This window comes from Chlamydotis macqueenii, chromosome 5 (assembly GCF_036417535.1).
Source record: "Chlamydotis macqueenii isolate bChlMac1 chromosome 5, bChlMac1.mat, whole genome shotgun sequence".
NCBI lineage: Eukaryota > Metazoa > Chordata > Aves > Otidiformes > Otididae > Chlamydotis > Chlamydotis macqueenii.
Window position 1 is genome coordinate 19,254,489 of NC_141560.1, and position 26,295 is coordinate 19,280,783.

Consider the following 26,295-nt stretch of genomic DNA (forward strand, 5'->3'; position numbering starts at 1 on the left):
GTTTATAAGTGATGAAAAAGGTTCTATCAGGTTTTTTTTATACTGTTCCACTGTTTACTTGGGCAAATATTGAACCACAGTTCAATAAACATCTCTTTCTGTATAGCCCCGCTTGGTTTTTTTCTTGTCCTTACCTTATCAGTTATGCCCATGTATCTGTTTGTGGGGTCATGTGGAAGTCTTATTGGAGAAATGATTCATATAAAAAAATGACATGGCAAAAAAAATGTGTTTGCTTTTATCAGTAAGTTCCTCATCCCTTTCACCACATGGCCCCACAAGTATTTGTATCACTAGATTTGAAAGGTGTTTTGGAGACTGGTTCTGTTTATTCTAGCATGGATGCCAAAACCTGTGTTCATTAAACCACACCCTTATTTGTAAATCTTTAATTTAGGCAACAAATAGAGAAAAAATATTTTTACTTATATTTTTTTTTCAAGAGAACAACCACTTATGAATGCCTCAAGCAAAAATAGTGAACTAAAATAAAAAGATAGATTATGGATGTGTTAATACCTAATTGGCTTGAATATTTTTTGAGATGATCTTTTTGTGTGTTGAGGTAGCTTTGCAGCCTGTTCTAGTAGCACGTAAATTGCCAGCTCTCGAGATCAATGAACAGGCAGCACTCTATTGTAGGAGTCATTCTATAAAAGGAAAATTGTATACTATAATTTTCTGGGCTTGTATCTTACTCTGAAAGAGAAAACATAAATGGGAGGAAAGCTTATATTGCTTTTTATGGTTTCAGTTCCACAGTTATCTAATTGAATGGAAAGCTGTTCATGCAGGCAAGTTCAGTATGTTTAGGCAACCTCTGTTATTAAAGAAATTGTGCATGTACAGAACCTAGCAGTTGAAAGCAGCAAGTCTTTGTAATCCTGGAAACTGAGACTGTAACAGTTCTTAATGTATGATTTTTCAAGAAGAAATGCAGAAAGAAACACTGGAACTCCTTAAGCTTGGAGTTTAAGAACTGAATTGAGACAGCAGGTGGAGCTGAAGGAGTTGTGCTTTTCAACCACTGCAGAAAGAATGGGATGTGAATGAATCAAAAGAGAAGTGCAGAGCTTTTGTTATCTGATAAAGAAAAATTCCTGCAGGATACGCGCATGTTGCCTTCTAAAGAAAATTAAACTGTTTAAAATAAGCATAAAGCATATATTAGGAAGTTATGAGTAAAGCATATTTGTATGTTTAAATATTGAGCTGAAGTGGGACCTTTTTTGGCCAAAAAAAAATATTTGCGGAATTTCTGTGTCAAGATTTCTGCATGTTTCATGGGAAGGCCTGAAGTTTTGAGGGGCAGATTTTTGCTTCGTAATTTTTATGTTTTACTTTGATTTTAGAAGAAATGGTCAATTAAGTATTTACAAACTACATTTATGTTTCAATTTCTTTTCACTTTCAGTTCATTAAAAGGATAAGATAAATGTGCAAATAAGGACTTTCATATAGTATACAGGAGGAATAACCAATCCAGTTTTACATTCAATTTTATTATGAATTTCGTAGCTGAGGTTATAGATTATTTCGGAGTTCTCTCACTGCTGGGAATGATGCCAGATAGACTGTTTATGCTGCATGGATCTTTATCCATGGTATGCAAGTGCGATTGACTTAGAAAAGTCCACGTTTCTTTCCAGAGCAAGGAAACATGAGATGGCAGATAACAAGAAGAAAAAAGTAGAAGTAAACAGAAGTGTTATGCTCAAGTATACAAAATATGTGAGAAAATTTAAATGATATTGGAATGTTTGCATGATCGTGATGTAACTTTGAAGGCTATTATTTATTTTTGTGTTTGTTTATATAATTAAAATTATTCATAACTAGTAGACCACAGTTGTACATATCTTTAAGGAGCAAAATAAAACTGACTTTTTCAGAGAGATTTATTTATATTTTACATTTTTCTAGGTCTATTATTTGAAAAGTTTTTAAATCTCATGAGTGCAAAGAAGGCTGCACAGTTATACAGTAAGGAAACACACCAAATATTTACAGCTTTTGATGTGCAATGTAAGTTTTTTCTCCTAAATATTTTGAGTATTAATTTAATTCTAAAAAAATTAAGCAAAACAGAACACCTGAAGGAAATAGAAAGAAGTTAAAATAATAGAATCATAGAATGGTTAGGGTTGGATGAGATGTTCTGGATGCTGCAAAGTTAGGTAAAACAGTACCAGACTAACCAAGATCACAATGATACTACTATAAATAAAGTTTTTCTGGCTTTCCAAGTCTCGTTAAGGTCTCGTTAACGTGCAGATGCGGGAAGCTGGGCGAAAGACAGGCAGAGTAACTGTCCAAGGAGAGCATTCCATGCCATAAACGTCATGCTCAGCATATAAGTGGGAGTTGCCCATGGGAGGGGGCATTCTTTTCTGGCCGTTTGGGTATCTATTTGGGCACCCTTGGCATCCTTTTCTTCTCTCTTGCTTGCTGGCATCGTTCCCTCTACCTTGCTAGCTTGCTGTCCCCGCTTTGCTTGCTGCTTGGTGTCGTTTCCGTGATTGCTGCTCAGGAAGGGCTGCGTCGGTCATTCGGACATTAGGTGGTGAGAAATTGTACATTGTTCATTTTGTATATTTTGCATATATTAATATCCTTATATTCTGTTATCTTTGTAGTTTTTAGTGTTTTAGTAAACTGTTTTTATCTCAACCCACGAGTTTTTCTTTCTTCCCAATTTCTCTCCCCCGTGCCGCTGGGTAGGGGGAGGGTGAGTGAGAAACTGTGTGGTGGTCCGGGCTAAACCACCACAACTCCTCCAGCTGTTAAAAGAAATCTCTAGCCATTCACCCTACCTGCTTGCTGTTACTGCCTCTCATTATTTCTGCTACTCATATATCTCCACTCACTTATTTATGCCATGTATTTTAAGGATTTCTGTCCCTGGTGATGACTATAGAACTTTTTTACTTCTCACGATAGACCAAGGAAGGGAAACCAAAGCAATGAGGATTTTTTTCTCATTCTTGTTGGGAAGAAGATGTGGTGATTCTTTTTTTTATTCCTGCAGACAGCAGAGGTTCTCCCATCACCAAACTGAAAAAATGAAAACTTCATCAGGAGCCTCTGAGCTGATGAACATTCAGATGATCCTTTACCTTTTTCTTCCTGACCTAAGATAGGACTATGGTCCTTGAAAAGAGAGAAAGAGAAGCATATGGCAGATCAGATGTTGGGATGATTAGATAAGCATCCACTCAGCTTTTTGCCATGAACTAAAAGTAGCTTTTGAAATGTTATTTTCAGTGAGTTATTTCAAAGGACTTAACTGTTTCAAGCACTGTGCTTTTGTTCATCTTGCTATCTGCTGCACACAATCTGTGATAGCCCTGTTTGAGATGCTTTATTTTCCAGTTGGATCTGGAAGTGAATTCATAACCTCAGTGACTGACCAGTTGACATTACTCTGATATGATGTATTCAGGATCTTAAGTCTGCAACAAGTTTAAACTGAAGGAGAAATTTTTTAAGAAATAAAATTTTTGAAACACAATACTCATAGTAACTAGGATGTCAATTAAAATTATAGATTTGAAATATAATTTTGCATATTTTAGAGTCTATTTTCAAAGTTTTACAAACCTGAATTTTTAAATTCAAAATGTCAACTTTTAAAATTAAAACTTAAATAAGAGAGTTGTAGATGTTGTAGGCACAGTATTTTTGAACATGTTTCACAGTGGCAAAAAAGATTTATCAGTATAAAATCCTTCTTAGACTGTTTGTCTATATAATGTAGCTATCCTAACATATTTTGTGAATACAGTAACCTAAAGAGTGTATAAGCATTTCAGAAATGTGAATTGATTAGCTCACATGCAAACATAATTATATTAAGTGGTTTAGAAACCTCTGTAATTTTTATTATTTTTCTTTTGCCTAATCTTGATTTGAAATAGAGGATTTTTGACGTTTGAAGACTTCAAGAGAGCCTTTGGTTCTGTTTCTAAAAGTTATCTGAAAAATTCCTGGTTGAAGCCTTCAGGTAAGATTAACAAAGAGATCCTTATTCCTGGATAGCAGGCTTTTTGTTGTATGTATTGCAGTTAATTGAAATTATTAGATTCTATCATACAGCTGAAGACATAAGCTTCAGCACATTACTATTTCAGTGCCTTTAATAAGAAATATTTGTAAATAATGTAATAATTATTATGTATTGTATAAATAGACATAATAATAATAACTGTAATTAAAATATTTCCAGATACAGAAAGTAATTTGTTGCCTGTACTGTTTCTCAAGAAGTCTAAAATTATTTACTTTCACATTGTCGTCCTGTAATCAGGAAATCTGCATTCAAGAGCTGTCTCTTGAAATATTCAGTTAAACTGTAGTGCATATTGCAAGGCAGTAGTGGTGAGATTTCTTGCAAGGTGAGATTGGCTCAGAAGTGAAAGGATGCAATTTTGAGAGTAATTTGCAGATCATAAAAAATTAATCTTATCTCTGCAGTTGCCAGTAAACATTATTTAAAAAATGTTTTGGAAAACACTGCATTGCAAAGTGTAAAACTTTCTGTTTGTGATGTGAATGATTTGTTTTGAAGTACCTCAGTCACTGAGAGAACTCCTTCACTTTGGAAGACCTGGCATCAGATAGCTTGATGAGCACCATCTTTAAGAGATGGGATCAGATTTGGGGTTGTTTACTTTTTGCAGTTATCTGGAGTCATGATGCAAAACATTATAGCAAACCAGGAATTGATCTGTACATCTTTCAAGTCACTGGCATACAAGAACAAAATCAAAGTGTGGAGTGACTAATGACTTAGATGATACTCTTGTGTTTTTGCACTAAAGTTGTAATATATTTTGGGGAGAGTAATTATTTTAAGAAGGTTTGAAAAGTTATGTAGTGTATTTTTCTTGATATCCAGGTGATTTTAGTGTCACTTTTTGGTATATTGTCAATAAATGAATAGGAAAATGTAGATAGAATAGCTTGAGGTGTTATATTTTTAAAATATTTTATTTGAAGGACTTCTATGGAAGGCCAAGTGTCCAAATTTTCTGTCTAGTGATTAAAATTTTATTGAATATTAATGCTTTTTAGTTTAGAAGACCATAGGTGCTGTTCATATTGTTTTATTTTGCATTTTTACTCTTTTAGGTACACGTCCTTTTTTAATATTTCTTTTAACTTTTGATGTGTATGTTGAATTTTATATAAGGAAACTATATAACTAGGACTTTTGTCCTAGATTGAGCTGTACAATTGGATTCAAACTGTATGAAAAGAAAGCCAGAGGAAATATTTTGTACATAGATATTTCTCAGAAGCATCGATGTATTTGTGGTACAAAATCTGTATTACAATGAATTGCTAAAACAAACAGACCGTCTATAATTTAATATTTGTAGATATGTTTCTTGTTCTTCCCTCTTTTTAGGACAGAGATCAAAAGTTTTGGGACTGAACATAGTTTTAAAATACTTCTTTTGTGTTAAGTAAAGTAACTTAAAATACATATATGTGTAAGATGTTTAATATCTTTAGATGTGATGACTCTGATCAAGTGTGAGTTCTAAAACTATGTCTATATTAGCAATTAATACAGCACGCAGGGATCAGGTCTATAGAGCAAGATGGTTGTGCTGGGGTCCCAGTATCTGTATGACACTCACTGAGGGAGTTACTTGGGCTAGTTCTAGTCTGGTCAACAGACTGAATGATCACTAGAAGTTGGGGTGCTTTAAGCGCATGCCAGGAGCGCATCTTTCAGTTTAAATTCATCTGGAAGGAATACAGTTTGTATACTGTGGTCGCAGTGATGTTAACCGTAGTACAACCAGGGGGGAAGACTGGAAGACTCAACTCAAAAGAGCATTCCAAATCTAATGTAAATACGGTGACATATTGAGACAAAGAAAAAGAAAAAAAAAGCTTAATTGGTCTATTTCAGAACTTTGTGAAACTGTTATATGAAAAGGGAGTTTTAAGTTTATTTATAAAATTTTCACTTTGGTGGAAATGCTGTCTCCAAAAAATGTCAGATACTGGTGCGTTCCTTTAATTTGGAAGGTTGCATGTATTATTTTCTTATACTTTAAATGAAGTAAAATGTTACAGAATAAGCTAAGCCTGTGCTTAGTGTCACAAAGGCCAAAAGGAAAGGGAAGGAAAGGGAAGTTGGAAAAAAAGTTAAAGGCACATACATAATACTTAGCTTCTCTATTACTATACAGAGCAGGGAATTATTTTCTGCTGTAGAGTGTAATTCTCAACATATTCTGAGACATAAAAATGAAAACAAGTCTATTCAAGCTATGCAGGACACAAGGAAGGAAGAATATCGGTAATTTATTTACATTAAGAATGAAGGGTCCCACCAAAGTCATTTAGCTTTCAGATCAAGTAGACTTGATTTGTAGGTGTGCAAAATGTTCATAATGAGGCATCCATACATGTTGAACTGATTTTAGCAAACTTGAGGCTTGAAAATGGAATTTTTATATTTATAATTCATGTATTTTATTAATATTCAAGTAGTCTCAAAATGTTTAATATAATATAGTAAGAAGCTAAAGAATAATGAATTATTTTTCTAACCTGCCTGTAAACAACTGTTATACTCAAAATCTTTTTATAACTACAAAGGAGACACACCTGATACATAAAGCCAGTATTTATTTTTACTATATATTGAATTCTAAGCAGTCTAGTCAAAGAATTGTTATTAGTACAGATTTAATAATTAAAAAAAAAAAAAGAATACTATGCTACGAAAATCTCAGTGCAGTTAAATGTTATACACCTCCTAACATTTATCCCCTTTTTCTATTGTTTCTCTCAGTCCTGAGATTGACAGGTTCAAGGCAGGCATGATAGGGTGAATTGCCACTATCCTGACTTCTTCACCAGGAGGAGTATTCTATTCTGTTACCATATATAGAATATTTCCATTGCCAATATTCATACTGATGTTTTCTTCTCTCTCACTCTAGCATCCACTTTGAGTCATTTTTATGTTTTCCAACACAATTTACACCTTCTTTCTTCATTGGTCTGCAATTCCACATTGCATCCAAGTTTACTGCATATGGTACATGTTACATATTTTACATAGTTTTTCTTTGCTCTCTTTGTCATCCATAAAACCACTTTTTTCCAGCTGCTGTGTCGGCATTTCTTTACCTGACCATCGGTGAGTTGTTTATAGTCTCGGTCCTCCAGTGTTAGCCTGTGCCCTGTATCTTAACATCCCATGCCTGTACTCCTCTACTCTATACGCTATCTCTTGACATCTGAAGGCTTCTGCTATCATGGCGAGTCTGTAGTTCTCTACATCATTATCTTAAACTCATAAATACTTTATTTTACATAGAAGAAATTCTGGTTACTGTCTGTATAAAGCTATGTTTATACTGTATAAAGGTAAAGAGAACAAATTAGACATAGCCACGTGGTCCTTAAAAGAACTGCTGTTAAAGATAAAATAAGTAAAATCTTCAGGCAGGTCAAGCAAGTTTAGACAAATTCTGGCAAGCGTCAGCCCTCAGACCTTGCAAACTCATTACAGGGTTTTTGACCTGTTATTAGCAATGGCTCTACTGTATTTGCACAGGGCTATGAAACATGCAGTTGATATCTGTGCTTTACTTTAACGTTGTATATTGTTTTATAAATGTGTAAAGATGTGGTGAATTAATTCAAATTCTATGATTCTATGAATCTGTTCTCTCTTTTGTTCTATGATTCAATGATTCTACAAATTGGTAATAGATCTTCAGGATGCAGTGGCGGTGATAAATTTTTGTGGAAGGAAAAAAGATACCTCATTCAGTAGTGTTTCTAAGTATAGTAAGTGGGTGGTTTCGGTTGTTTTTTTTTTTTTTAATTCCATGGGAATAGGACCAAACATAAATATATTTTCATCTCCCGCTCGCAAAATAATATTTAATGTAGATGTTCTTTCTCCTGAGGGATTATTTTCTTACAAATGTCAGAAATATACTGTACTTAGCTGTTGCTAGTTTGCAAAATAGGGATGAGTGTTCAGTTTGTATTTGATTGTATTAACTGACCATAATCTTGCCTGAACAGTAGTGTAACATTTATTGTTTCTGAGCTAATATTACAGTTATGTTGAACAAAATGTTCAAGTGCTTATCATGCCCCTGTTGTGCACCTGATTAAAATGCCATCGTAACATAAAAACTCAACATTCTTGACACAGGACTTGCAGAAGTACCTGCTAAGGTAAATGGTGTGATGATATGCTCTTTCACGATGGGGCTTTTTGTCATGGATAGCACACACAAGAATTTCTTTATAATAATGCTGCTTTTCTGTATGTAGCTGCATGGATATGAAATGTGACAAGTCCTTTGCAATAATAATTTGTGATAAATGACTGCCTGTAAGTGAACATGTTGTCTTTTAAAGTGAGATTCAAATTCTTAAAATATATTTCAAATACTGTTTTGCTTTTGTGTTGTGAATATGAATGTCATATTAGAATTATACAATATTATTAATTACTGCTACTGACAAAATATTTGTCTTAGCTGTACCATTTGTTTAGAAAAAATAGGTTATTTGTATGCTAAATCCTTAGACCATTATAATGGAAATAGTGACAGAAGTGAGCTGAAAACCAATCACATCTGAATGTGAGTGGACCTATAAGTGATGAAAAACGTCTTACAAACCAAAAGTGGACAGAAAAGTCTCATACAGTTTTTAAAGCTAGCAAGCATAAATCAAATCTTAAGGAAGAAAAGAAGGCGTTCATGATCTGCATTCTATGCTACTGTGCCTTTAGATTGATAGGATCACACAGTAGAGGTATATTAGTGCTTTTGTATGTATTGGTACTTTCCGTACAAAAAATGACCTAATTGTCTCTTATTTCTTCCATGCAATTGTCTAGTAATGAGAAAACAACCTGTTTTTCAGAGCCACCCCATGGAAGAAATCTTAGGCTCTTTTATGCAAGTTTGATTTATAGACATGTACTGCAGAGCGCAGTGAATATAAGACATTCATCTTCCTATGGCTAGTTGCCATGGAAACATAGTACACAGTACAATGTCTTTCCAGCTCTGGTGATGCCTGCAGTAGTTTATTCCTTTGTTGTTCTTGTTTCTTAAGCAACTGTCTTGCAGCCTTTCATGTTATCACACTTCATCACCTACACAAGTCTTTTTCCTTATCTCTTGAGAACCATCTCTAATAGAAAAGATGCTTTTTTTGTCTACCCATGTATATCAGTGTATGTACTTTTTTTTCAAGTCATGGGTTAAAAGCTTGTCCCATGCCCAATAATAATATACCGTTATCCTAAAACTGGTAAAAAAAAAAAGATGGTAAATGGTGCTGGTTTTGGCTGGGACAGACTTAATTTTCCTCGTAGCTGCTAGTATGGGGCTGTGTTTTGGATTTGTGCTGAAAACAGTGCTGATAAGAGAGATGTTTTCGTTACTGCTGAGCAGTGCTTACGCAAGGTCAAGGCCTTTTCTGCTTCTCACATGACCCCACCAGCGAATAGGCTGGAGGTACACAAGAAGTTGGGATGGGACACAGCGGGACAGTTGACCCCAACTGACCAAAGGGGTATCCCAGACCATATGATGTCATGCTCAGCATATAAAACTAGGGGAAGAAGAAGGATTAGGGGGCGTACATTCGGAGTTATTGTCTTTGTCTTCCCAAGTAACCATTATGTGTGATGGAGTGTTTTGTTTTACTTGCATGTGCATCTTTTGCTTTACCTGTTAGAGTCTTTGTCTCAACCTACAAGTTTTCTCACTTTGCTCTTCTGATTCTCTCCTCCATTCCACTGGAGGGGAGTGGGGAGTAGTGGTGTGGTGCTTAGTTGCTGTGTGGGGTTAAACCATGACATAAACGAGACTGAACATCAAAGTGTGAAGGACCTGGCTCAGCATCTTTATTTCCTATCTCCTATCAGGGACTGGAGTTAAGAATGTTTTCCTATAACCAGCATCTCACTCCAGGAAGACAGAAAGTAAAAATAATCCAACAGATTCTCCTACTTGTCCTTAGCTGGCATTTGTGAGATGGACAAAAATCCAACAGCTATCTTATAATACCCACTCTGTTTCACCCTTGTGAGATGAGAAATGAGAGGAGCTGGAGGAAAAAAAAAAAAAAAAAAGAGATCCCCATCATGAATCTAAAAAAGTACTAAAGGTGTTCAGGGGGACAAGAGTCAAATTGAATTAAGCTGTACCCTAACGCAAGTTATTATTTTTCAAGGCAGTAGCTATTTGTGATTCATTACACAGGGAACTGATACACAATTAAGGCTGTATGTGTCCCAGGTGCTGCCTAAGCTGGGTGATACTTTATAAGAAAACATGTATGGTTGAAAACATTTTGTAGAGAATCCTGAGTTAACACCTAAAGAGAGATGTATCTTTTGGGTAGTATTAATAATGAGGTTTGGTTTGGTTTTCCTACCTGTAACTCTGTTACTAATTTTGTACTCCAATTACGTAACAACGTACTTTCCTTTCCCACTTTATAGTGGGTTAATCCTGGCCAGCAGTTAAGCACCCAGCCAGTCACTCACTGACTGCCTCCACATGAGGATAGGGGAGAGAATCAGAAGAGCAAGAGCAAGAAAACTCATGAATTGATATAAGAACACTTTAATGAGTGAAGCAAAGCTGCGCATGCAAACAAAGCAGAATCCGGAATTTATCCACTACTTCTTATCAGCGGGCAGATGATTAGCTGCTTACTGGAAAGCAGCACGCCTAATGGTTACTTGGGAAGATAAACAACATAACCGCAAACATCCCCTCCTTCTTCATCTTTTCCCTGAGCTTTTATTGCTGAGCATGGTGTCATAGAATCATAGAATGGTTTGGGTTGGAAGGGACCTTAAAACGTCATCCACTCCAACCCCCCTGCAAGGAGCAGGGACATCTCCAACCAGGTCAGGTTGATCAGAGCCTCATCCAACCTGGCCTTGAATGTTTCTGGGGATGGGGCATCCATAACTTCTATCAACAACTTGTTCCAGCACCTCACCACCCTCACAATAAAAAATTTCTTCCTTATAGCCAATCTGAATCTACCTTCTTTCATTTTAAAACTATTGCCTTTGTCCTGTCACTACAGGCCTTGGGGAAAAGTCTCTCTCTGTCTTTCTTATAAGCCCCCGTTATGTATTGCAAGGCTGCAGTAAGATCTCCCTGGAGCCTTCTCTTCACCACACTGAATGGCCTCAACTCTCAGCTTTTCTTTTATTGCAGCAGTAGGTGATATCATAAGTCTCTTTACAGCACGGGCACCAAATTTCATATGGTGTGGAACATTCCTTTGGTCAGGTTGAGTAAGCTGTCCCAGCTGTGCTCCCTCATAACTTCTTGCCCACCTCTAGCCTACTCACTAGGGGAACAGAGTGGGAAAAAGAAAGTCTGGAGGCTGTGCAGGCACTGCTCAGAAGTAGCCAAAACACTGGTGTGTTATCAACATTGTTATAATCACAGATCCAAAACATACCAGCATTCGTGCTACTGTGAAGACAATTAACTCCATCCCAGCCAGACCTAGTACACTACTGTAGATCCAAATTATTAATTCGTTCTAACTCTTGTCTAATAAAAAACATCAGTAGCTAAATCCTGCAGGAACTGGGCATACTGGTCCTATGGAGCAGTAAGCCATTATACATCTATTTCACATCTAGTGAAAGCTTGGATCTTCCACTATAAATAAATCTGTCACCAAATTATCCTAGTAAAAATTTTAAATAGAATTTCTAGCAAGTATGACCATGGTCTATCTGTTTTCCCAATCCTGTGGAAAATTAATTTAAAATTTTGAACTTTCTTGTGTATCACTTTATGTAAAGAGAGAAGGACTGCTAAAACAATTGACATAAGCACACATGAATATTTGCAAGTTTGAGAGCAAAACTTGCATGCACGTGTTGTACAATATGCTGCACATGTACACCTTCATTCCTTCTAAATAGTTCAACATATTTTTTCTAATTTGGAAAAAAAATCTACATGAAATAAATCTTAAAATAGTTTTTAAAGTTAGTCATTAAATTAAGTTTGTATTTAAATTAAAAATTTGTGTCTTAGTTCACATGAACCTACTTTATTTTGCATTGCTGTGGAGTAGGGACATGCACATGGTCAGTTACCACAGCACATCCATGGTATTATAACTTATTAAAGTGTGTTAATGCCACAATAAGTCCTTAGCTGCTCATATCCTCGGGGCTCTCTTTTAAAGACAGTTTCTTCCAGATAGGATAAAACTGTAACGTATGATTAAAAATATTAAACTGTGGCAGCTATAAAATAGACCAAATTCACAATATCAAATATTATTTTTTTAATTAGGAATAACATCGGGATAATAGCAGCACAGATACCTTTTTTTCTCACCTGCCAACATGCCTCAAATGTGAATCAGTTCTTTTAGCAGTGGCTTATATTTATTTAATTTGATGATCTCTTTACAGAGACTGCCTACACAGATACTGATTATTTTTTAATTGCATTGGATGATAGAAACTGAGTAAAAACTGACCCCACCAAACTAATTTCGAATAATCTAATAAACAGCCATTAGATGACAACAATTCTTGTTCATTTTCATCCAAAGCTGAACCTCTTCCCTGAATGGGAAATGTTCCTTATGCTCTTTCAGAGCATAGTTTTTATTAAAAGTAGATTTTTCTCCAGTGTTAAAATATTTTCACCAAAATAAACTGCATCTTTTATTTGAAGTGTAATCTATGATGTATGCTGATAGACTGAAAACCAGATGTGTTTGGATTTTTTTTTACTTTAATCAGTAGAACAGAATAGACTCAGGTGGAAGGGACCTACGACGATAGTCTTGTTCAACTGCCTGACCAATTCAGAGCTGACCAAAAGTTAAAGCATGCTATTAAGGGCATTGTCCAAAGGCCCCTTAAACACTGACAGGCCCTTTTTGTAGATTGGAATAACATTGGCTGGCTTCCAGTTAGCAGGGACCTCCCTAGACTCCCAAGACCTTTGGTAGGTGATAGAGAAGGGTCCTGCCATAACATCCACTAGCTCCCTCAGAACTCTGGGATGAATCCCATCAGGCCCCATGAAATTATGAACATTCAACTGATCCAGCTGGTCCCTTACAGTTTCAGTGTCCACAAAAGGTCACTGTTCCCACACTTGTCGTCCTCCGACTCAGGGGACCGGGCAGCCCAAGGTCTATCAGTATTTTTAAAGACTGAGGAAAAAAAATACATTTAATGTAATAGAATTAGTGTGAATAGTAGATAATATAAATAGCAACAACTTTTTGCAGTAGCAAAGAAGTATTTGCACAGTCTAGGATCCCTTTATAGTAGAAAAAAAACTGTTAAAAAAAAGTGAACATCTACGGCACAATAAAAGAACAGCGTTCTGTCAAATTGTGAGCCAGTTTTCTTTGGTTTGAGATTTTGTTCTTTTTTCTTACAATCTCTGCTGCATTTTGAGAAAATTAATCAGCATCAGAATTGCGGCACAACTGAAAAGGGGATATTGTAATATTAAATGCTAACAAAACTTAAATTAATAGCTAGTTGAAAGACATACCTGATGAATTGCTTGTTTTAACATGGCAGACTAAGTTATTACTTGATTTCATAAATACTTGCAAGTTAATTGGCAGCATGTATTGTTTATGACATAGCTGCACAGGGTCCATTTACTTAATCTTTAGAATTTTGTTTAAAATAAGGCTAAAATATTATTCATAGCACTTCAAAGATGTAGATGCTCTTATCAATACTTATATTTCTGAATTGGACAAAGTTTATAAAAGTGTTCATGTTTCAGCTTTACAAGAATTTCTGTGAGTTCTTTAACTGGCTTCTAAGGTTTGTAGGTGTCACTGATATCTTTGAAATTTACAGACTGGTTTCAGCGAAATATCACAAAGAGCTGAGACCAAATAAATAATTAGATTTCTACAAATTTCATAAAATAGCTGAACAAAGAAGAAACAGATACTGTAAGTGCCTCCAACAGAGGAAAGGGCAGTTACATGTTAATGAATCTTAACAGGCACCACAGAGTCTACATGGAAGCAAGACCCTATAAAAGCCCAGCTGTGGAGAAGCTTCAGATAAAGATTTCATAGAATCATTGAATAGTTTGGGTTGGGAGGGACCTTAAAGATAATCTAGCTCCAACGCCCCCTACCGTGAGCAGGGACATCTTCCACTAGACCAGGTCACTCAAAGGCCCATCCAGCCTGGCCTTGAACACGTACAGGGATGGAGCATCCACAGCTTCTCTGGGCAACCTGCTTCAGGGACCCCTTCGCTTTGACCACGAGGATTGATGATAAAACTATGTGCTCTCCAGAATCCCTTACACCATTCCCGGGACTCTGTAATCCTTCTTCATACTCCTCAGGCTGCTCCTGGCTGTATCACTGGTGCTCACATGAAAGAACAGCAGATAATAGTCAGTGGAGCTGCATGGGGCTTGGCAGTCTCTCAGGGACGTCCCTGATATGAGCCCCTGTTAAGCATCACACCTCTCTAGAGAGTACGTCAGGTCAGTAAATGGGTGCCTCCATACCTTTCACTGCTTAGTTGTGCTGGTTTTTATGTGGGGAATTATACGTTGGGCTGCCTTGCTCAGCTGCAGCATCTCTCCTGATGTGCTGGATCTTTTCTCCTCAATCTGCAGAGCAGTGAAGCAGTTCTGCAAGGGCACCTCAGGCTGCGAGGGAAGTCTTTTCCTCCTGCTGGCCCTTGCTGTTGGAAGCTTCCATTCCTCTGCATTATTGTCCCGCTTTGCTTCTGTGTGTGCTACTGGGGGAGTTTTTGGCTGTTTGGCCACTGGCTTGGGGATCTGCTGCAGGCTGTGCTTGGAACCAGCTGTCTAACTCCTTCTCAGCCTCCCTGGTGTTACGCAGCCTTCTCACTGGCTCCAGCAGCTCAGCCGCTCGCTGCAGGAGCTCCTCCACCTGGGCACACCTTCTGCAGGCAGGGCTGCCGCCTGTACCTGCCCCAGGAGAAAGGTCCAGGCACTTCCTGCGGCCTGAGGCATCCACTGCAGCCTCTCCCTTCGGGAGCTCCGTCTGTGTGGAGGCATCGGCCTTATCATGCTGCATCTTGAGTTTTGGTACACTGGTGATGCTACAGAAGAGAAGTCTTCATATGATCGTAAAAAGCAACAGCAAAGCACAACATTGTACCATGGCAAGAAGCAATCTGTACAAGTTGTGTCAGAGGAAATTCTGTCTGAATATGGGAAATATATTTTCATTGTTGATGAGAATTAGCAATGGAATAGGTTACTCAGAGCAGTGGTGGAATCTCCCTTCCTAGAAATATTCAATGCTCAGTTTGACAAGGCCTTGGGTAACCTAATCTAAGGCCCTACTTTCAGTGTAACCAGGTGATCTCCAGAGGTCCCTTCCAGCCAGAGTTCTGCATGAACCTATGCTGCTATGATTTCTATTACAGCACAAGAACCTCAGAAGTCACGGGATATTCTGTAGCACTTGAGAGACTTAACTAAGGACTAGGGTCACACATTGCACTAGACAATAACGCAAATACTTAGCAAAATACTCTTTCTTTCCCAAAGGTCTTGTGAGTTACCACTGAGCAAACAGTAATACATATGAGAGGCAGTAGATTCCAGAACCTGAGTTCTTCTCTTCATCTTAGAGAAACCAGCTATGTTTCTCTGGGCACTGAGGACCTTTTGAGAATGCAACACCTCCACAGTTTTAAAACTTGTGGCATATACCTGAGAAAGAGATATGGAACTGACTGTCCTTAATATTTTTGGAAAATCATCTTAAGACTCAGAAATCTATGCACCTGTCAGAGAACACAAACTGGAATGACAGAAAAGAAGTCAATGTGCCAAAGCAGAAGATTCTTCTGTGTTAGGTAGAGTTGGATTACTGTCATTTTGTGGGTCAGTAGTCCACATCAGGCCTGAGGTTGTGTTAGGTAAGGCACGTCCTATGATGAAAAGATAGCAATAAATGGTGTTTTTTTCTCCAGACAAAGATTGTCTAATGTGACTATTTGGTGATGGAACATATAGCTAAAAAGAGCGATTGAGAATGCTTCGCTGATGTGCTCTGGATAAAATTTCGAAGTGTTGAATTGTTGGTAACCTGAATCAACAGATTTTGTTAACTTCATGACCAGTTCTTTTAACAAACTCTTTCTGTGGATTTGTGGCCTGCATGCCTTTTCCTTGTTTTTTCTCTTACAAAAGAGAAAGTGTTTCTAAACATAAGAGCGAGCCTACGTGGCTTTCACAGAGAACTTCAGTGTAATTCCCAGAGCTGGTACAGAGAAAGCTCTGTTCGGTCCGTTGATTCAGTGGAGTCAAGAGGGTTCCATTTCCTGTCATTGTGAACAATTTTTAGATATTCCAAATAAAATGCTAGCTATTTAGGGCCCTTTGTTGATATCGTCCTTGAGCACTTGCAGTTCTTACCTGCCAGAAATTCTGGAGAAACATACTCTTGTGTTATTATTTTGTTTGAAGAGCTTTCTGTGAAAGGGCCTTAACTGCCCCACTCTAGACTTCCTTCTCTCCGATGTGACCAGAAATTGTAGCTTCAAATTTCTTCACTCTGTGTTTAGGTACTGTAGCAGTTGTAGGAAAGGTAATTGATTCACACTAAATTCTATTTTCCTTTGACAAAAAGATCTTTCATGGCAATTTCTCACCCCATTGGTTTTTGGTTTCTAGACTCTTGAAGTCCTATCATTTCAAATTCTTTCATCCCATCCCACCCCATCCCTATGAATTAACAGCTGTTTTTTCCTATTTTTCTTTCTTTGTCTATGTTGGTTATTACCTAGGAATAGGAAAAAAACTTGTTAGTGAGTAAAGCGCTCCATGATTATTCTTTATTTGGAACATCTGATGATGCCCACTGTGATAGGCAGGTAATGAAGGAGGAAACTGTTTATTTGTCAGATATGCTGTTGTTATTCTTGTATTTCTGTAGAACAATATTCTTTTTCCTAGGAATCATGTTATACTTTTTAGAAACTTTTCAATAATTCAAGCTATTAGTTTCCCATATGAAACTCATGGTTCCATTTCAACCAGGAACCACCCCTGTCCAGGTTCTGTATTGTAGAATCCTGTAACAGCTGTAATTGCATTCTTTGCATTGAACATAGACTCTTCTAAATAATTTTTAAAATGTATTTATTTTCACAACCTAGCCAAGGCTGTTGAAGGTTTAAGTTTCCAACTCTATCATCACATGATATGGCACCTGAGTAACTTAATGTGACCTCTTCTCATTAGTATTTATATTTGGACCTAGACAGATATTAATAAGATGAAATGGGCAGAAGAGCCTTTTGTCAAAATCTAATAATGTGCCACCAATGCTCTATGTCCTCTGCTAGGACTACTTGGCGTGACATAATCTTTCTGTCTTGATATGGGAAATGTCATGTGTATGCTGTATGAATATCACAGGTGTATTCAATCTACTCCCAATCCTTACATGTGTTTAACAAACACTAAAATGTCCGAGAAATTACTTCAACAATTTGGATCATGGTTGTTTCCCTTTCAGGATGTTTTCCTTCAAATTAATAATCAAGTAGCAATAGGCTTGAGAGCTTTAAAGCACATTACTCACGTCCAGACTGTTGGCTGCTTCTGTTAGCTCAGAAGCAGTGATTCCTCTCCTCTTTTTCTTCCCCAATTCCAAATTTCTACTAACATTCTAGAATTCATCAAGACTTCCTAGCTAGATAGGATTGTGGGTTTTATCCTCTGTGGAGTTTCTGGTACCAGTTAAAGGGCTTTCTTGATTAAATATTTGGATGTTATAGGAAGTATGAAAGAATTGGTTTGGGAAGTGCATACCAATTTCAAGAAAATAAAAATTTTGTTAGGTTCTGATGTTTCAATCGATTACTTGATTTACTGCCTATTGAAATCCGGTCACAATTATGTGAGCAGAAGCCATCAAAATATGTATTCACTTTGCAAGCAGTAGAGTACTTCCCTGGGTTTTCTCAGGCACATGCAGAGGTCGTGTTTTTTACACTCAAAAAAGCATAAGGAAACAGTCACATCTTCCTGTCAGGGTGACTGGCCAGTCCATGTTGCCAAATAGCCTGCAGAAGCAGGTGGATAAATTATTTCAAGTCCTCCTTGATTTGAAGTCTTACTCTCCAAGCTAGTTTTGAATCTTTGCTGAAAGTCAGCCAAATTCCATGCTCAGAAGGTAGTTTTACTGTTGATAAACTGATCTGTGATCTCTGTAGTTTAACTGGTAAGTACATTTGGCAAAGCAAAAATAATGATCCTTTTATAACTGTATTGTATTAAGGGTTTGTTTTTTTTTTTTAAATATATTCCCAGTCAGTCTGTCTACTGTGTTTTATGTGTGTGCCTTTGTCCCCTGTGTATAAACTTCTAGTACTGTTAATTTCTTTTGGAATCAAATAGTTTTAGGAAATGAGTGAATGAACAACCCTAGCTTTCTTGACTGATAGTTTTGATTTGTCTTATCTACTGTAACTGGCAGTGTCTCTTGCTTCATCTAATAAATATTAAGCTGTTTGTCTTGCACATCTAAATCACAAACTTGGCAGGAAATTTGCTTCTTCCCTCTATTGCTCTTTATCTGCTGGGTTTTTTTCCATGAGTAACATTAATATGGTATATGCACTGCAATGCCAGATACAGTGTTAATTCTTTACCCAAGTTAGTGAATATAAATACACAATGGCCTTGTCTTTTATGTATAAATATACATATTATGCTGTGACTAGAATTTTTGAGCATAAGTGTTATTTCAATTTAAGGACCTAATACTTTTTTCCTTATATTAATTCGATATTGAAAAATTTTAATTCTGAAAAAATGTAAACATTTTAGTGTAATTTTAAAGGGCATATCAAGTTTTATTAGAAATAATTATATCAACTATTTACTCTTTTCCTTGTGGCTTCTTATGTTAGAAGGTTAATAAATTCTTCAGCCTAGCTTTTTCGTGCTGACAAACGGTGCTTCAAAAACACTTCAAATGGAGTCTTGTCTGGATCATGTAGTAAAAAAGGTCAGTAAGGAGTCACTGATGCATTTAATTAACAAGACTTTAATTAACTGATTTGTTCTCTGGCCCTCACCTTAATGTGTTCTTTTTTTCTGAAGATTGATGTTGAGAAATGTATATTGTATTTATTTTCATATATGTATATAGCACAGCCATTCTGTTGTACAGACTCATTCCTATGTTTTTCATACTTTTAAAATCCTGACTCTTTGGAACTGGAAGGTTTTTATAGTTGGCCTCTTCTGGTAGCAAATTTCCTTTTGCATTTGCTGATGTCCTTCATTTAGAAGAAAATAAACAATGGTTGTACCTCTCACGTATGTCTAAAGATAAATGAGGAGGATATTCATTTGTGGTGGGTTGACCCTGGCTAGATGTCTAGATGTCAGGTGCCTGCCAAGCTGCTCTATCACTCCCTGTCCTCAACTGGACAGGGGGAGAAAAAATATGAGAAAAGGTTCGTGGGTCAAGATAAGGACAGGAAGATCGCTCGGCAATTACTGTCACAGGCAAATCAGACTTGACTCAGGGAAATTAATGTAGTTTACTAGCAATCAAAGCAGACTAGAGTAATGAGAAATAAAACCAAATCTTAAACTACTTTCCCCCTACCCTTCCCTTCTTCCTGGGCTCAACTGCATTCTTGATTTCTCTACCTCCTTCCCCCCAGCAGCACAGGGGGATTGTGGTAAGTTCATCGCATGTTGTTTCTGACAGTCCTTCCTGGTCGGGGGAGGGACTCCTCGCACTCTTCCTCTGCTCCAGCATGGGGTCCCTCCCACAGGAGACAGTCCTCCACAAACTTCTCCAATGTGAGTACTTCCCACAAGCTGCAGTTCTTCATGAACTGCTTCAGCGTGGGTCCTTTTCCATGGGATGCAGCCCTGCAGGAACAGACTGCTCCAGCGTGGGTCCCCCATGGGGTCACAAATCCTGCCAGCAAACCTTCTCCAGCATGGGCTCCTCTCTTCAGGGGCCGCAGGTCCTGCCAGGAGCCTGCTCCAGCACAGGCTTCCCATGGAGCCACAGCCTCCTTCAGGCATCTGCCTGCCCCAGCATGGGATCCTCCACGGGCTGCAGGTGGATCTCTGCTCCTCCGTGGACCTCCATGGGCTGCAAGGGGACAACCTGCCTCACCATGGGCTGCAGGGGAATCTCTGCCGGGAGCAACATTACTCCTCCCCCTCCTTCTTTACTGAGCTTGGCATCTGCAGAGTTATTTCTCTCACATATTCTCCCCCCTCTCTCCATTGCTGTTTTTTGTCCCTTCTTAACTATGTTACCCCAGAGGTGCTACCTCCTTTGCTTGATGGGCTCGGCCTTGGCTGGTGGCAGGTCCCTCTTAGAGCCAACCGGCATTGGTCTGTTGGACGTAGGGGAAGTTTCTGGCAGCTTCTCACGGAAGCCACCCCTGTAGTACCCCTGCTACCAAAACCTTGCCACGCAAACCAAATACAGACTTTTAGTGACTATAGCTTCTGAAGTCATGTGACTAATATTATTGGTGTTCAGAGATCATTGATTTCCCCCAGGCGGTGTCAGTAGTTGGAATTTAATGGGTTAGGAAAATACTGTTCTTACATGCTAACTGTTCTCTATAGTAATGGATTGTAATAGTTTGGACATTTTTGTCTTTTATATTGTTTTCTACTTTCACTTTTAGGGGTGGAAAACCTAAGTATCTACACAGAAGTTGGAAATAACTTCTTTCTGTTCTTCAGTTAATATAGGCTTTGGTAGCAACAAATGCTAATTTAAGTCTGGAGCTCAATTAATAATGTCAAGAAATCTGGTGATAATCCCATAAAATTTTTTTAAAAGTTTTTAATCTGTTTATGAAACATGGTTAGGATTTTTTTCGCGGGCATGAGTTGAAATGATGTTATCTTGCTGAACTGAATGTATAATGAAGCCTACAGAGGCACATATATACATTTGCTGCTTATTTAGTGCATATAATGTTATTTCATTTTAAAATCTACATGACCTTGCAATGTAATAAAGTACCACGTACAGCCTCCTAGTCTCACGTGAACTCTTTCCTAGTCTTGTGTCTTGATACTAGGAGGCCTTTTAGATGTTAAAAGGAACTATTATCTGCTACTGCATCTTTAATTGAAGGAATCAGACACAGAATCAGTTCTGTGTCACAAAGCATTCTTGACAGTCTTTAGGGTCATTCAGGTTAAATTGGTTTAATCTTCTGAAACATCAGGAAAATCCAGCATGGTGGCAGATGTCCAGCCACAGCCAGGAACAACTGTGATTTACCTTTGTTGATCAGAGAGATATGGAGTCTCTGATCTGGTTGGCTTGTTGCTGAGACTGGTGCTGCCAGTGGTTTCTGATGGTCCAGGAGAAGTTTGTTGGCCAGTGCAGGGCTTGCTTTGCAGGGAATGTAATGAAGAAAAGTACACGTTTATTTTGTTTCAAGATCCTCAAATACAGCAGAAGAGAGAAGCTGGCAAATGCCAAAGTGAAGCAATGGCAAATAGCATGAACAGAGAGATTCCTATTTAAACAGATTGCAGAAAAAAACTTCTTACATCTGTGCTTTTTTAGTAAGTGCCAGAGGCCTAGTGTGTAAGATGGGGAAAGTAGAATGCTTTATTTAAAGTTTGTTGGCATTATGGAGTCATTGAAAACCTGAGGAAAGGAGGGCAATCAGTATAACATGGACACAGACTAAATAATGCTCGTGTATGAATGATATCATATATTAAATAAAATCTTAAGAGAAATTGTTATATTGATGGATCTGTTTATTTCTTCTCCCTTCCTCCTCACCCCTTTTAATATTTCTTAGTCCTATGAAGACATGTATAAAATGGAATGAGATTTTTGGAGTAAATGGGAAAACTAGATGAAGTTCCATGCCAAAGAATAAAGCTTTCTCCTCTGTGTCGAAAGAGTGATTCAAGACTGACATCATATAACTGCCATTTAGGAAACACACATCTTGCGCGTTGCTTGCTGGTGATGCCATTTGGCATACTTTCACAGCGAGGTACAGAATACATTCGTCAGTGCTTAAATATAGTTTTGATTTTAGAGGTCAATCTTTATTGTATAGGTCAGTGCAAAGTTAGAGGCCTTTTGAAGGGGTCATGTATGTGCTGCCATGTAGAAGACAGACTTAAGAATGGGTAACTGAAGTGAATTACAATATGCTACCTACTCTGGATTAGGGAGACACTGTGACTTTTCATTCTATATGGTGACTTTTGATCAATACTACCTCTGTTTTTCATTTCATCATATACTATTCTGGTTTTCTAACAAAGTAAGTCTTACACATTCACACTTTCTGTCTATCCTGGCTTCATTATTTTTAGTACATCGACCAGTTTCAACCAAACTGGAGACAAGTAGAAATCTAAACCATCCTAAGTTTCTAGAGTTAAAGTTTAAGCAACATGTGTTGTTTTCCAGCTGAGGCAGAAAACATGCTATTTATTCATTCTGAGAAATAGAGGCAGGTTGTCTGTTAAGGCTGTATTTATTAATTTCTTACATATATGTAGTTTTTGAACTTACATAAAGCTTCAGTCAATTGTGGCATATACTGCCTCTTACTTAGCCAAACAACAAGGAAAAGGAAAAGAATGAGAAGCATGAAGAGAACTGGAAGTATTGCAAAGTGAGAAGTCACTGAGGAATCAGGTTATTGTGGTAGGTAGATGAAGCAAATCTATAGAAAGCTAGATTCATTATTTCTCTACTCATTAAACATCTTGTTTCCACTCCTCTAAGTATTTTTTTTTTCTAAAAGAGAAAATTGGATTGATGCTGACAGCATCTGTTATTTGGCAAGGCTAATTCCTTAGGACATTATTAACCCCTTTCTACCCTGCCATAACCCTGTCTTGTTTTTTGAAGAGAATTTATTAAAATATTCCATGACTCTGAAAGAATGTTAGAGATCAAAAATGAATAGAGTTATGGGAGGCTGAAGCATGGCAGGTGGTTGAATTTCTTTCATAGAATCATAGAATCATAGAATAGTTAGATATTCTCTCATAGTTTATAACGAAGCTTTTTAAATTTTTAATGTTAGTATGAACCCTCAAAAGTAGACCCTTGTGATGTCTATATAATAAATCTTAAAAATCTTTCAGAGAAAGCTTACTAATGTTAACCTTTCAAGCTTTCAAGACACACAGGACCAAATCCTTCCATTTCCTAATTGCTAAAGTAATTGGTTTATCCAAGACATTCTGCATTTTAAGCCCTGCATTTGCTCCTGTATCTTAACTACATCAAATTTACACTTTTCTCCACTTCCAAAACCCCACCATATTTATGAAACAAGGTTCATCTGGCATGCTAACTCATGTCATCTTTTACCCTTCCTGCAGGTCCATTTTTGATAGCCTTTCTTTCTATTATTGACTTCAAACCTCTGCCTGAGTTAACAGATACATTTCTTCATATAGAGTATTTTCTGTATCATCTTTTTTTTTTTCAGTTGAACAGAGATAAAAATGAAAAAAAAGAGCATCAACATTTAATAGTAAAACTCTATTAGCTGTTCAGGAATTATTTAAAAAATTGTATAGACATTCTTAGGTAAGTTACTCTGAACAAGGTGTGAAAAGATGTGGAAATCAATAGTAACATTGAATTAGATAAAGTATTGGAAAAGAATGACACAAATAGGAAGTAGAACATCTTCAAAGATAAATGAATGTATGTCCTAATGTTATGCATGTTGCTTGGCAACAGGCAGTAAAAGTGTGGATGAACAAGTAAGTATAAAAAGTAATTAAAGGAAAGAGTCATGTGCATGGCATGGTACGCTATAATAACCAGGAATACAAAGAAGATGAGAAAAGCAAAGATGGAGAAAGAAGAAATTCAAAGAATTTTAAGATAAACATTGAAACTTTTTCTATTAGTTGTAGACTGATTTTTTCCCTGTAACACTAGCTAGAAAAAAAGTAGGCAGCAACTTTCTCTGTAATAATGTCTTAATATAATATAGCTTACCCTAAGGAAATGTAAGTTTTAAAATGTGAACTGATTGTAAATAAAAATGTAGGAAACTCCCACAAAATAATGAATTTAAAATATAATAAAAGTTTATTTTGCAACATAGAATTAACACAGATTTTTTTTCTTATTTCGGTTACTTAGAAAATGAACATTTGAAATAATATTTTTTTTTTTTAGCAAGAATACAATTTGCTCACAGGTACTGCCTCTGAATCACTTCTCAAAAGAGTATGTTTCTCTGGTCACTTTTAAAGCTTCATTTTTTTAAATGCTTAGACAAAATTCCCTATAGTACAGTTTTTCACTTAACTATCTTCAAATGTGGTTTATAGTTTATGAGTAATTTTTAATAAAAATATATCAAAATAAACATTAGGCTTTTTTTTCTCTGCACCCTTGAGTTAGAAAGTTCTGCTAAGGGTGTCTAACATACAGAGATCAATGGATGTGTTCAGAAATATTGTCTTGTAAGTGGAGTGAGTAGACCTGTGGTTTATATACCTGGCAAAGGCTGCTGAATACCTTTCTGCAAGTTGCTGTACTGTTTGTACCTCAGTTTCCTCACTGCAAAATGACACTTCTCACCAGCCACACTGAGCACATTAATATCATGATCGTAAATGCTTTTGCAAAGTTTGACTGCTTGTGCAGTGATCACGCCGTAATGGAAGAGTGCAAAATATTATTGTAATGTATGCCTATTATTACATAAAACTTGTTCTCATAATGTACACAATCAGTAAGAATTATTGAACAGGCTACTTAACAATAAAGATCAATCTAAATTAAATTTTAGTCTTTTGTTCAGATGTAGTTTTTTTATATAATAATTTGAATAATTACTTGAATAAAACCATGTTGTAACAAGGGGCTGAAATCTGAAATTAATAGGAAGGGCTCTACAGGAGACATTTTGCAATTTGCACCCAAAAATATGGAATAATTTGGAATCCCAAGACTCTTGAGTATTCCCCTATTCAGCAGGAATTTGTGACATCATTTCAGTGCTCCAATTCCACATATAAGGATAAAAGTTGTTAATATATATAAATATATATACATACGTTCAAGGCCAGGTTGGATGAGGCTCTGAGCAACCTGATCTAGTCGAAGATGTCTTGGGCATTGGACTAGATGACCTTTGAAGGTCCCTTCCAATCCAAACTATTCTATGATTCTACATGTTCTGTTATCTCAAGTGATTGTAGGGTAGATTCCAAATCTAATCATAAACTATTTGAATACTATTACAGCTGTACTATTTTTTTGTTTAAAACATGGAAAAACTGTTTGCAAAGTTTGTTTTAAAAGAATTTCAAAGTTGCAGAATCAAGCAATCAGAGATGAATTTCCTGCGTGGTTTTAGTTGAGCCATGTGGAGATCATGCATTTTGCAAGGGTCTTCAGTTATGTGAATACATATGGCTACATATGGCTTTCTTTTCTTTTTTAAAGAAAGCATTCCTTTTTCATTACTTCAGTCAGAGTCATCAAGTGAAATTGTTCAATTAATGAGCATCTGCATTATTGCTGAGCGCATGGCCTTGTGCCTAATTTAATCTATACCATTCAAACCCTACAAAGTTAATTCAGATTAATCAAACTATGTAGCAACTTTCATTCTACTGTATGCTCTGGTACTGAATCACCAGTAAGTATTAAGACTTCCTGAGTCATAGACTGTGGTTCTTGAAAGTGTAACCTTCTTTGAAAAAACCAGCTAGGTGATAGAAGCTTCTTTGTGACAGCAAAAGATAGGAGGGTTAATATTTATCTTTGAAGGTGTGTAATAAAAGGATATTCAGGTCTAAATTTGCAAGAAGATCCCATTGTTAGCTAAGCCCTTTAAAAGCTTAGTCCCAGGTTGCATATGGAGTGTATTTACCTGATAGCTTCTGGTGGCTGTTACAGTGGTTTCTTCACTCCATTGTTTGCCTTTCCCTCATTGTCTGTCTTCCGCTTAGCTGCGTCACAGTGAACAGCCATATATACAGTTTTCCAGACTACCAAACTACAAAAAAAGTCTCAGGTCTGTTATGATACCACAGATTTACGTGTGAAGATGCTTATATTATTCTTTGATCTTATTGGGTGTAACAATGTGCTGTGTTACTAACCCTGAAACGAAAATCTACTTTGACTAAAATCAGTGATAAACTGTGTAATACTATGCCAGACTAAGTTGACCACTGATCTTTAAGTACTCGAAGTAAAAAGGAGTGCCTCCAAAACATCAATGAAAAA